General features: G+C 43.1%; 1 long non-coding RNA gene across 1 annotated transcript; it reads right to left on the minus strand.

The window, feature by feature from the left end:
- Window positions 1-7,392: 7,392 nt before the first annotated feature.
- Window positions 7,393-9,738, minus strand: LOC135828558 (uncharacterized). Its single transcript, XR_010555706.1, has 2 exons — window positions 9,649-9,738; window positions 7,393-7,552 (listed from the first exon to the last, which is right to left on the minus strand). It is a non-coding gene; the product is annotated as an uncharacterized LOC135828558 (long non-coding RNA).
- Between the last annotated feature and the right edge of the window lie 3,650 nt (window positions 9,739-13,388).

Below are 13,388 nucleotides of genomic sequence, written 5' to 3' on the forward strand. Positions count from 1 at the left end.
CACACACACACACACACACATAAACACACATTTATCCTGCCCTGTCCTGTCTGGCTACTGCCACAAGCCCCCTCCCCCTTACACACACACGCACACGCACACACGCACGCACGCACACACATCGTAGTAACAGCACAAATGCAAGTACGTTGCCCGTGCTAGTCAAGTATACTGTGAAATAACTGAAGCGAACTGATTGTAATAATTATTTCGATAGAACTAGTGCACAGTGACGTAGTGCACAGTGCCGTAGTGCACAGTGACGTAGGGCACAGTGACGTAGTGCACAGTGACGTAGTGCACAGTGCCCTAGTGCACAGTGACGAAGTAAGAAAGAAGAAGAAAATAAGTGCTAAACAATAGGAGTGGAACAGGTAACGTTGCTTGACAAATCCGTCTTGAGTGATGGAGGAAATTGTTGTCAACATGGTCTTTACACTGGAGTGGTCATAGGAGAAACAACCAAGGACATAGTATCACTCCCTTAGTATTGACTCCCATAGATTTTGCCATACCTAAGCAGTCAAATATTCCTGCATATTTCACTCCTTAGGGCTATAATATTGACTGCTTATATTTGACTGCTTATGAGTTCCGCAGTCGAACGGTGCCTAGTGCAGCATGGTCACTTTATGAGCATGGGATGGTGCAACGGTTGTGCAATCATAAAACCGGGATTCATGAGGTCATCGTTCTGGAATTTGAAATACGGACTGTTTGTCGTGATAAATCTAATATTGACTTCGTACTTGGTCAGTATAGGAAATAAAAACCTCGTAAAAGACCTCGGCTTCGCCTCAGTCTTTTACTCGGCTTTTATTTCCTATATTGACCTCTCAGTACTCAGTCAATATTAGATACATAATGATTGCATATTCGCCCTGCTTGGGAAGAGGCACCTGTGATTCCAGAATCAGAGGAGTTATACGTATCTAATATTGACTGAGTACGAGGTCAATATAGGAAATAAAAGCCGAGTAAAAGACCGAGGCGAAGCCGAGGTCTTTTACGAGGTTTTTATTTCCTATACTGACCAAGTACGAAGTCAATATTAGATTTATCACGACAAACAGTCCATATTTCAAATTCCAGAACGATAACCTCATGAATCCCGGTTTTATGATTGTACAACCGTTGCACCAACACCTACTCATGCAGTGACAATGCTGCACTAGGCACCGTTCAACTGCGCAACCCCTAAGCAGTCAAATATAAGCAGTCAATATAGCCCTAAGGAGTGAAATATGCAGGAATATTTGACTGCTTAGGTATGGCAAAAATCTATGTGAGTCAATACTAAGGGAGTGATAATGTACAATATGATTCACGAGAATTTAGCCAAGGAGGCCACTTGTACAAGTGCAAATAATCGTACATACCAAGTTCCAATTCTTAATGGCCAAGGATACATCATTCTTATCCGAGTTCGTTCTCAACAGTCATGTAGAATGGATGTTAGCAAAACAGGTCTAATTGCAAGGGATGGGACAGTGAATATATACCTGTACAAAATTGCTTCGAAGTATGTTATCGCAACAGATCTAATACCCGGCCAGGTTTCTACCTTACAAGAATACAGCATTGCAACAAATTGTGCCTGGGTTCGTGGTCTTTGACACGTCCCCAAGGGTTTCCTGTGATCTCAACGCCGGTCCATAAGCATATTTAGCTTTCACCACTAGGGACTATATTCGTTCCGAGGGGACCCACTTCGCGACCGAGAGTCCGGTCGATGTAACGCCCATCGCAGTAACTTCCTCTCGCAACATTCCTGTACTTCTTACATGACCTTGTGGGGCTAGTTTCCTTCGCAAGAGATTCTTGTGGATCCTGTTGCGTAAAGCTCAGGCAGAGTAAGCAATTGACTCCCTGGACCAAGATCTTCTGAGGGGGGGGGGGGGCGGGGGGGGGCCAACTGGATGACATGGTGCGGACCGCGGAGCCAATCTCGAGCCTATCCCCTGAGACGACTGGTGCTCGAGAGCGCGCAACCCTGCCGAGTAAGGTTGGAGTTCAAATCAAACACGTTACAGCCCATATTTGCATTTGAAGAGGCCCCGAGGGTCTATCGCCCATCCCAAACTGGCGCTGTAAACAACCCTGCGCGGCCTGTCAAGTCGCAGTCCAGCACTCGACCTCGGTGAACAACTCACAAAGACTACGTACTAGTAATAGAAATTCACAATCACCACTTCTGCTGCATCGTTCGCTGGGCATCCTATTTCTTCGTATTAAAGTTGCTAATCCCGTCCCATTGTGTGTACGTGCTTCTTATTTTCTTTTTCCTCATTGTCCGGGTTGGTGTCACCCTCTCCTTAAGTCAACTGGCTGTCTCGACATGCTAAGAGGTGCAGAAATAGAGGGGAGTAATTGCAATTTTGTAATTTTTATTGTTTAAGGATTCCCCAAAGGCTTTCGCCTATCGACGGGGTTTACAAACTTTCCATAATACCAAATCTGTGAAAGAAGTGATGAGCAATAGGTGAGCAAAGAAAGAGAAAAAGACATAGTCTAGGGCAGAGCTCTGCGCTTGAGCATATGATTGTTAGCTTTCAGAACTGGGATAATACATTCAGTAGTAATGCATAGTTTGCACGTCCGCGTAAGTACAGCTGCAGTGGTGTCTTCAACTTCATTGTCCGCGTACCCATCCAAGTTTCATAAATAGTGGGTCCTTGGCCTTGTTCGTGCTGTCATCGTGAACTTGAACATGTTAAAGACTAGGTCTTGTGCTATGGTCTTGTCTGGAGTATAAGCCCTAAAGACCTTCTTATACAATCTCAATGACTGACACACACCCACACGCACGCACACGCCAGGCAGGCACACACGCGCGCGCCCACGCACATGCACACACACACAAATTGCTCCTGCAGACTGGCAGATCCGGAGTACCAGTGATATCCAATGGGCATGGTAGAGACTGCATGAAAAGCCAGTCAATAAACGTCAACCACAACACCTTCAATTGCTTTAGACAATCCTGACAGGAAAGATGCAGATTCACAGAACTCGCGCAAAGACTGGGTACCAGTGGCCAGAAGGGTACAATGGCTGTGCGGGCCCACTGTCCAAAATAGGGTGAACGGTAAATGCTATCCATGGCCATGTCTTGTCAAATCTGTACTCTATACACCAGTGAATCAACCAAAACCCAGAAAATTCACCCAAACGTCGGCGGCGGCATATGCCTTTCGAGTCTGCACAACCAGAAGAAGGCTTATACAGTTCGATGGTCTAATTAACAGTGATAAAAATAACAGCGTAAATGTCTGTATTCCATGACAAAAAAATTCTGGGTGCGGCTTACACTCTGAAAATACCGTATTGATCCTATCCTGACTGCATTTTCAATCAATTCTGCTTCAACATTGACATCTTTGTGGAATATACATGTAATTGTGTTATAAACGAAAGGACACAATGTTGCGAGCTATGACTGACTGTCCACCAACGGAACAAGATCATACACAGTCTGCGAGTGCGACAAAAAGGCTCAAATATCTTGTCGTTTACTTCACCTACAATTCGCAACACACAATCAGACCTTGGCTACACAACGCGTGTTATTACTGAACGTGGCGTAGTAGTAGAGTATAGTATAGTATTTATTCATATTTTCTCTAGGGCAGTCCCCACAGACCTATGGTCTCCTTACGGGGTACCTAGCCAATCTAGGATTGCGATACGAAATTGACTTGGTGAAGCAGCAAAAGTAGCCATGGACTGCTCGTGTGTTGCGAATTGAAGGTGAAGTACCAGATTGCAAGGCTACAATGGAGCTTCAAAGTTCTTCAAAAAACTATCTTCTAATGTATGTGTGTGAAATGCCGTGCTCTCTTGAGTGTAGGCAGGTTGCCTGCAAACTACTCTAGTGTAATGAAGCTACGTGAAGCGTCCTTCAAAATTTTAAAAACTATCTTGTCCCTTCTTTTCATCCAGGATTACTTTATTGCGGTCCTTTGACTCAACATCCGAGTAACTTCCGAGTTCACGTAATAATGTTCATTTCAGAATAACCCAAAGGTTAACGGTATAACGGTATAACGGTACCTCATTCAGTAGCCTTCCTCTTCATCCGATAGGTTTTTGCGGATAGGAAAAGCTTATCCTCATATCACAACCTCACAAGTTGCTTTTCAATAGGAACAGCAGATTTTAACTTAAGTCGCATGTTGTGTTATTCAAATTTCCTTGAAGGTCACAATCCGTAACAGTTACTGTATTCTAGGGTCCAGCGGATTCTGCCGGCAGAAAAATGGGCAGAATTCGGTTCTTTTTCTGGTAAGTTTCATGCAGGTTTGGTATGTGGATAAAAAAATGGAGCAGAATTCGAGGAATTGCCCGCCATAAGGTTTGTATGGTTCTGCCAATTTCACTGCTTTTCGAGCAGAATCTGCCGGTCCCTACTGTATTCCCGTCTGGACAGTTAAAACTACCAACATTCTCAATCCTCACGTCTTCACAGAATATCCGCATTATTATTATTATTATTATTATTATTATTATTATTATTATTATTTTGCTTGTTCGCGTTGGCATCAACCTGCATAAAGCAGGTATATAGCCTTCGCTTAAGCTGCCATAAAAAAGAAAGCTCATCCTAAGCGAGAGGGCTAGAGGGAAATATAACGATAACGAGATACAGAATACAAAGAAATCCAATGAGTTCAACGTACAATTAAAACAAGAAAGAAAGGAAAGAAAAACAGAGCCGAATCTACCGATTGATCCATCAATCGACAAAGGGGACTAATCCGTTAGTGTTGCAAAGTAGAAGCTGATTATAGTTGCAGATCTCCAGGCCAGGGCCAGCATATTGCCGATTCTGGATAGGTCTCCGCAGCATTTGATGTGGTAATTATCATAATGTTTGATAAAATTATGAAGTTGGTTGCTCCAACGACGTTCTAAGTTCGTTTTGATAAAATTGTTAGAGTATCTAGTATCTAGAGTACCGAGTATCTAGTATCTAGAGTATCTAGTGTAATTGTATCCGTTATTATTGTTAAGGGTATCTAGTGTAATTGTATCCGCATAAAAATCGAAAATATAATAATAAATTGGTGGCAAGCAACTCGCCTGCACTTTAAAACTTCCGTTTTCACACACACAATCCACTAATTATGTGAGCCTACGGTTTCGGTCGTTGTGACCATCCTCAGGCAGAACAGAACGTTCGTCAATTTGTCATCAAGAATGATTTGGAGTTTTTAGGAAACAATCAACGTTTAATGAACCTGCTCGAGGCGTCCTTCAGAAATGTGTAACCGGTTATATATCCTGACTGAAATCTGATTTATAGAAAAGAAACTCATGACCTAAGCCAATGAAAAGATACTGGTGAAGGTGATTCAAGCCAGCCAAGCAAAGTTGAACAGAAAAGAAGAAGTAAAAAATGTCACGAGTTATGACTTACTGTCCACCAACGTATTACCAGATCTTATACGGTCAGCGAGTGCGACAAAATGGCACACAGCTGACCAGGAGTACTGGCTCACCATCCGAGTTGAATTTAGAGATTCTTACAATAGGGTATCAAAGTGAAGCAGTTTTCTATCTCACGACTTATTATGGGGCGTGCGTGCTGCAGTGCTACCTGATGAATACATTTGCAGCAGAGTTGACTAGTGAGGTGTGTTCAAGGATAGGGTTTCCATTGCAACACAGAATGGAGTGTCCAATCGAAAGCTTTCTCCTTATTTTCTCCCCAGCCCTCCTTCCCTGTAACATAATAACATATTCGCTGCCTTGTCATTGAGCATTATTTTGTGCTCGTTTGGATTAGCGAATTCAAATACAGTATACAAAGAAACAAACTAAAGCACACTTTTGCTCTGAAAATCCTGTCATCCTTCAGTTCTAGCTGGGTAACCATTACAGTGGCAGCACTGCACCACACAACGCTGCAGTATAGGATCTTGGATAGAACATACAACGGATAGAAATCCAGACGAAAAGCCAGTAATGGGGCTTGAAAGTGATGACGTCAAAAACGGCCAGGGAGTAGTAAGTTGACATCAGATTTCTATTTTGGATCCACTAAGGTGTGACTTTGCTATTGCCTCAGGATTAGTCATGGCCCAAATTTGCTCAGCCTTCATCGATATTTTGCCGCACAATTTTGCCGCAACATTTTTCGATATTCTGCTTGGCATTTCCTTTCTCCGTCGGTATTTTGCTTTGGTTTTGCTCGAGATAAAATGAGTTTCAAGGAAAACTCAACGATAATTGTCGCTGATGGCGCCGGTATTTTTGATTGAGCTTCTGCTGCTGCTCACCTTTCTACAAAAATGTAGCCACGAGTCTGCTTTGTCCAACTTTTGTGCTCATTTTCAAACTTGATTACTGATTGTGTAGGGAAAGTCCCTAAGAAGCCTTGGATTTTCCGAAAAGCCCACCAAAACTCCATATTTTGCTCAAAACTTGCCGGCAACTTGCGCATCCGATATTTTGCTCAAAGAATTGCTAGCAAATTTGGGCTATGACTACTCAGGATGTGGATGCATAGCAACCCACTCATGTCGCATGCAGGTGTGGCTTTTACTTCGCCACCAGTTGTCACCCCGCCCCCAGTAGCCAAATCAGTCAGTTTCATTGACTACATCACCTTGCTGTGAGTAAGACCGCTTGAAATGTGCTTGAACTACAACTACAGTAGTAGAAAACCCATACAACTTGGATCCAGTTTTTGAATTTTTGAAATTGTTGCTATGCTGTGACGTACCACTTTCAAGCCCTATAGATGGCACATGTGTCAGTAAAGGGGAACAACAGTAGAAGGTTTCCGTTGTTCAAGGCACTGCAGATGGCAGAACCAAATCATACCAATAATTTATGTAATTTTTGACTCGGTGTATGAGTTGGATAATTCTATTTTATATGTCGTGCCAAAAAATACTTCCAACGCACTTGAGCCCGTATGGGCACCAACAACACGATCAAGCGCACGCTCAAACACGTCCGATGACCTACCAACGCACTCAACGTCAATCGCGCGTGCACACGCACACACACACACACACATACACAAACACACACACACACACATACACAAACAACACCATGTACCATGTATACACCATGTACTATGTACAATGTATACGCCCGTCGCAAGAGAAGCCGTCGCAAGAGAAGCACGCAAATCTGCAAATGCACTGGATGTGCACCCACAGAATTTCTTTTATAGCAACGATAGCGAACAAGATCTGAATGAGACAGATCAAGACTTGCGCCAGGTAACTGTCTAATCCACACAACTGGCGAAGCAATGTGACACATACACATAATATACAACCTCATACACATTCTCTCTTTCTCTAACCCCCCCCCCCCCCCTCCACCCACACCGACACACCCCTGCACACCCTCAAACACACAAACGCATATTCGTTTACTTTTTTCATCGTGCAACACTAGCAAATACATAACATGCTGATACAAAAATTCGAATTGAAGGAAGGAATAGAAGAGAAAAATGCTCAGCCCATTGAAATAGAATAGGTAATATAGTCCAACATGCATCTTCATTAACCATGGTAGATTGGTTCCACTGCAGTAGTCAAAGAAGAAGCAAACAAGCCGAACAGGGAATATTTTTACTTTATTAATGACTTGTTTTGGATCAATCCATGGATGAACATGGATACAGTGAATGGGATTTTCGGTCTTTGACCACTTTGCTGGTGAGCTGATCTACTCACCTCCCACCGCTTTAGGAGCTGCATCTACGCCTTGATCCTTGAAGGGTGGTGGCGTTCCTACGGATGCGGAAAGCCCGGCTTCCAGCGGAGTCTCACGCGAACCGTGAAATATTTTTGGATCAGTTTATAGAAAATAAAAAGGACCAAGGAACTACAAGTTACTCTATAATTTCCACCAACACCACCAGTCACTAAACAATTAGTTCATGCGATAACATTGCACGACACTGACTGAGGGTGCCGACTTTCCTTGGCCCTTTTTCTTTTCTTTGAATTAATCCTTGGCTCTCCATCCGAGTCCATTCTGTTTTGGATCATTTCTCATTATGCGAAGACTGCCCTGTAGCCATCCACCAACCCCATACAATCTTCACAGCACTCCAAACGGTCGGTCTCTGGGCCACACCAAACACTGAAAAAAACATAATATCATCATTCTTGTTTGGGATCAGACCTTAGTAAAACAGTTAGGGGTTATATATTGATGATGCAGAACGAACAAGACTGCTTAAATCCAAATCCTAATTTGCGAGCGCATAATTATGATGCCCGCAAATGAGTCACGTGCCTCTCCAAACATACCAATTATAGTAAAAATCGCTTCCCTTTCACTGCTAGCGTTAGCCTACTTTGATCGACCAATTCTTTCAAATTCCGCTCCACGTTTTTCCTCCGAATAATGCCTATTCTCCTTTTCTCCCCTTCTCCTCTTGACACTGATTGTCTTATTTTTTTGGAAGCTTGTACATTCAAAAACGACGGTATACCGTAAACTCACCCGAAACTTGACGTATTGTCACGACCGAACTATCTGGGAAGAAGCCGAAGAGCTCCGCTTATTAATGCAACAATCGCCGAAGAGCTACGATGTCTCGTTGCAGAGATATCGCTCTCAACATGTCAGTCAGGGCAAAAGTCGAACTTTTTTCACTGGCCTTGAGTGAAGATTCGTGATGTGTGTTGTACGAAAACTGGTTCGAATCCGTATTTATCGTTCTCTTCACCATTCCTTCTCACTTTCACGGTTGTTATTGCACTTATTTGAACTCGGATACTGAGCCAGTGATAAACGTAAAAAGAGAGGAAAGACATAAGAACGAGTTATTCAGCAACTATCTATCTATTCATTTTGTGACACTCGTGGATAGTTGCTGCATAACTTGTTCTCATGTCCTTCTCGTGTTTACATTTATTTTTTCCATAGTGTGATATTGCACGAATAAAGCTTCCATGTCGATTCAACTTGTCCTATTGACTGCGGGCATAAAAACAAATGCATTTGTAATTTGCGACGATCCCTTCTGACACTTGAACTCTATACTAAGATGAAGAAAGGAAAAGGACAAAATGTTACGAGTTATGACAAACTGTCCACCAACGTAACCAGATCTTATACAGTCAGCGAGTGCGACAAAATGGCACAAAACTGACAAGGAGTACTGAGACATTCATCGACCAAGCTCCAACACTTCTCCAAGGCGCAAACCAACAACCTTCCAACTTGGAAGGCTCAGGTTCGGAAAGGTCCAAGAGGTCCAAGTTAGGTCGATGAATGTCCTTTTCCTTTCTTCATCATAACTATAATTATTGGCTCACCATCCGAGTTCAACTTTGTATAATAAGACCTAATAATAACAACTGCTTGCATATAACCTCATTAATCGGTTCATGCATCTGTCAACACCATCCAACCAAACAACTCTGTCCGTTTCCAGAGATATACAGTCTGTGCACACTTCACAGTATATGCTACTATTTCATACCTTATTTTCATACATTATTTTCATACATTATTTTCATACATTATTTTCATACATTATTTTTCATACATTATTAATTTTTTCATACATTATTTTCATACATTATTTTCATACATTATTTTTCATACATTATTTTCATACATTCAAAGAAACCTTCCTGGTGATGATGTGTTCTATAAACATACCTTCTTGGCAAAAGTTGCCCACATATTCCCAGCAGCATTCCCTGAGTGTCTTCGTAATGCGCAGTTTCGCTCCATGGCCGCAAGTGTCCGGATCTTCATATGTTTGTGAAACGAAAAGAAGGAAAAGGAGGAGAAATTAATATCAAAGCTGGGGAGAACTTCAAATTATGATCATGCCAGAATGTGAGCTGCAAAGAGAATACATTCAATCTCCACCCGGCCTTAAACCTTTTACATATGAAAAATTATTTGACGATGGGTGACTGGCCCGAAACGTCAATAATATTTCGACATCAATAATAAAAAGAATTTTCATCCAACGCATGCGCCAAGAGTGAATTGCAACTAAATAGAGCGGTTGTCAGTTGACAACCCCCCTTTTATTTACATTATGAAAAGCAGCAATTTCTCGGAGGTTTTTTTGTTTTTGAAGCAAAAAAGGGGTAAAGAGGCCCGTCATTAGGCCCCGGATGTGAGCTGCAAAAAGTGAAAAATAATGCTAACCCCACGAGGACTTATCCTGTTCACAATGTACATGACATTGCCTGTCATGAGCAATGCTTTAGCCATATCGGAGCCGAAGAATGGGACAAAGCTGAACCAAGGAGACGCCGACAAAGTCCCCACTTCAAATTAAAATTCAAGTCCCCGGGTGCCAACCATACTTAGACCTCTTTTAAGCCGAGCAAAACGTCCCTAGATTCATTTCCAACTTTGATATGATGATGATGCACTGTGGTCTAACGAACGCTTTGTGATCACAATCTACCTCCTATGTGCAATGGATAAATCTTTTTTTTACAAAAAAACACACACACCATTTGACGGCACAAAGCAGCAAGGCAGCAATCTAAACAGAGCCTGTTAGCATGTGTGTTGGAAGCAACGTGCTTTGGTATAATCCTTCACCTCAGTGCAGAGTTCACGTCATCCTTTTTCCAATGCAACGTATAATTTCCGTTCTGCGTGTGGGCTAAGTGTGTCCAATTGTGTAAAGATGCGGCCGCCCGTACCAAATTTACGTTAAAGTTTTGAAAACTGGAAAAGTGATCCCGTTGCCCCACGTACCTGCGGAACATACCAACTATCCTTAGGTGGAATATGTTTGAAATCGGACACTGGGAGACAGCAATATTCGTATGCCAGAGGCATGCTGTGGATTGAACGAATGCACCCGCTGAGAAACGTGAGACTCGGCAGCATGCCAGCATGTATTCCTAGACACCTGGACGCTCTGTGCCAATAATCAGTACCCGAAACATACCCGCCTCTCTCACGCGAAGCCTAGCAGTAATGGCTTACCATCGATGAAGCGGTAAATGCCGGTGCAAACGCGATCCGAATTCAATTCATAGCCTTCATCGCAGATACAGTTACCAGAAGACATTCTTCCACCTTCGCCACAGGCAGCTGCAACAGACCAAAAGAATATACAGTAAAACCTGGTTCCATGCACGGACAGTTCTACACAGACACTGTCGGACCTGGTTCTAAAGACCACCTGACTTTAACGACAGTTTTTCCTTGCATTGTGGGGTGGTCGCTTAACCAGATTTTACTGTACTGTTGAGCCGTGAAAAAATGACATGACCGGTGCCTGTCCAGACTAGGCTGAGTTTCGGCCGACACTGAACCGTGCGAAAAATCCTGAAAATTGGCCCAACAATTGCCTGGTATGGACTGTGCTGGTGTAAGTCACTGACGAATCTGCGGCGAGTTTCTTGTCCTATGTGCTCTCCTATTAAGTACAATGTATGTATTGGTCGATATTTGGCGATCTTTAATGCTTTTACGTGGTGAAGCAGGCCTCCAACCAATCAATGCCGACCGATTCCATGCTGGAGTCGGTGTAGTACAGTTGCGCTCACTGAAATCCGACCCAACGTGCAAAGCTGGCACCCTCAACTATTACTTGCACGGCTCTTGACGCCCTGGCAGTGGAATGAATGCGGCCGGACGTACACATGTACAATTACAGTGATGGAATCAGAACTGGTCCAGGGCGCCAGCTTGGCAATTTGGGTCGGATGTCAGTGAGCGCAACTGTAGCATGTTCCTTTGTGTACGTATCGTAGTGCCTACTCTATTCTAAAGCTGCTGTCAAAATTGGCAACTTGCGCAACTCGACACACCCTGCAGACAATAGACATCCTTAGCAAAAGTACGATAACGCTAACTTTTACGGTACTCACTCCCAGCCGTGACAAAAGACGTTATCGGATAACGGAAAAACGTTACAGAGCTCAAAATAACGGGCCGACGTTCGTTATGGAAATTCTGCAAAAAATGCAAAAACTCGCATTGTTTTGTAACTGGCGGGAGATAAAAAGCGTCGTGCAGATCGAGATGAGAGTCGAGAGATTGCTTCATCTTGTGACATTTATTTTTGACGAGTTTTGCCTTTCAGTTGACAATGCCTGCGTCCTCTGCTTCGTGCCTTTCTCCCTCTATCCCATCTGGGAAACAAAGGACCAGTTCCACGGCACTCCAGTCCTGAGGAAGAAATTCATCGGCCTCTCCCAGACGTGCTGGAGCTGAAGAACCCTTACAGTCTTCGGTGCTGCGTTTAGGAAAGGTTTTCCAAGGACCTGGGAACAGCGAAAACTCATTTTCGCCGTGCTTTTGCTATTCCAGAGTAAAAGACCTCGCCAAGGTATTCTTTCGGAACGACAGCAAACTAATCCCTGGTTCAAAATTTTGAATTTCCCGCACCTGTTTCCACGAAAATTCACATCGCCATGGTTGTCATGACTACTTCGTCTCAACTGTAACGTACTTTGTGCTAAGGGAAAAATCAGCTTGAACGATCCGAAGTACGGAAAGGTTTGCGTTTACGTTAGCGTTTTTTTAGCTAAGGATATCTAATCCCATCTTCTCTTTACATTATACATGTAGTGCTGTCCACACTTAGTCGGGACTGGATCTTGAAGGTTGTCAATATAGTGATGCAATGGGCAGAGTATACACTTTCAAACTTTTAGAAAAATACAGTAAAACCTGGTGTAAGCGACCTCTAGTTTTAGCGACCACCTGCTCTTAACGACCGTTTTTCCATGCTCCGACAGTTCTACGCAGACACTGTAGGACCTGGTTCTAAAGACCACCTGGCTTTAACGACCGCTTTTTCTTGCACTGTGGGGTGGTTGCTTAAACCAGATTTCACTGTAGTTCAAAAGTACATGCAGATTTGATACTTACAAGTTGATGTTGACCGAGCTAAATTCACCAGGGCAAGGAAGTGTATCCGATTACACAGCATCCAAACACCGACGCCCATACATACACGCATGTTCGTAAACGCACCCACACACACACGAGCATTAACACGCATTTTGCAGCACACCAAGAACACCCAGAAAACACATTATTTTTAAATTATTGCCAATCTTGTTAAATTGATAAGTAGAGATTTTAAAAGTACTAGATCAGCTACATGTAAATTCAGTAAGATTCAGTGGCAACAGCCTATTTCGCATTATCATAATATCAAGAGTACAGAGGCAATATTCTTTGGTTCTGCAAGAGTGCTCAATGCCTGATTCAGGCAGAGCGGTGTACACAAAGGCACACAATGAAAACCTTGGCAAATCAATTCCGTTGTGACTCAGAGTTTCATGACGGAACCAATCATCAGACAACGAACAAGAGTACATAACCTCCATGGGGTTATGTACATGTAGTACGTAGTCTTCATGATATTGTAGAAGTGTGGAGGTCTTTTGCCAATGTACTTGTCCATC

The sequence above is a fragment of the Sycon ciliatum genome, chromosome 12, assembly GCF_964019385.1.
Source record: "Sycon ciliatum chromosome 12, ocSycCili1.1, whole genome shotgun sequence".
NCBI lineage: Eukaryota > Metazoa > Porifera > Calcarea > Leucosolenida > Sycettidae > Sycon > Sycon ciliatum.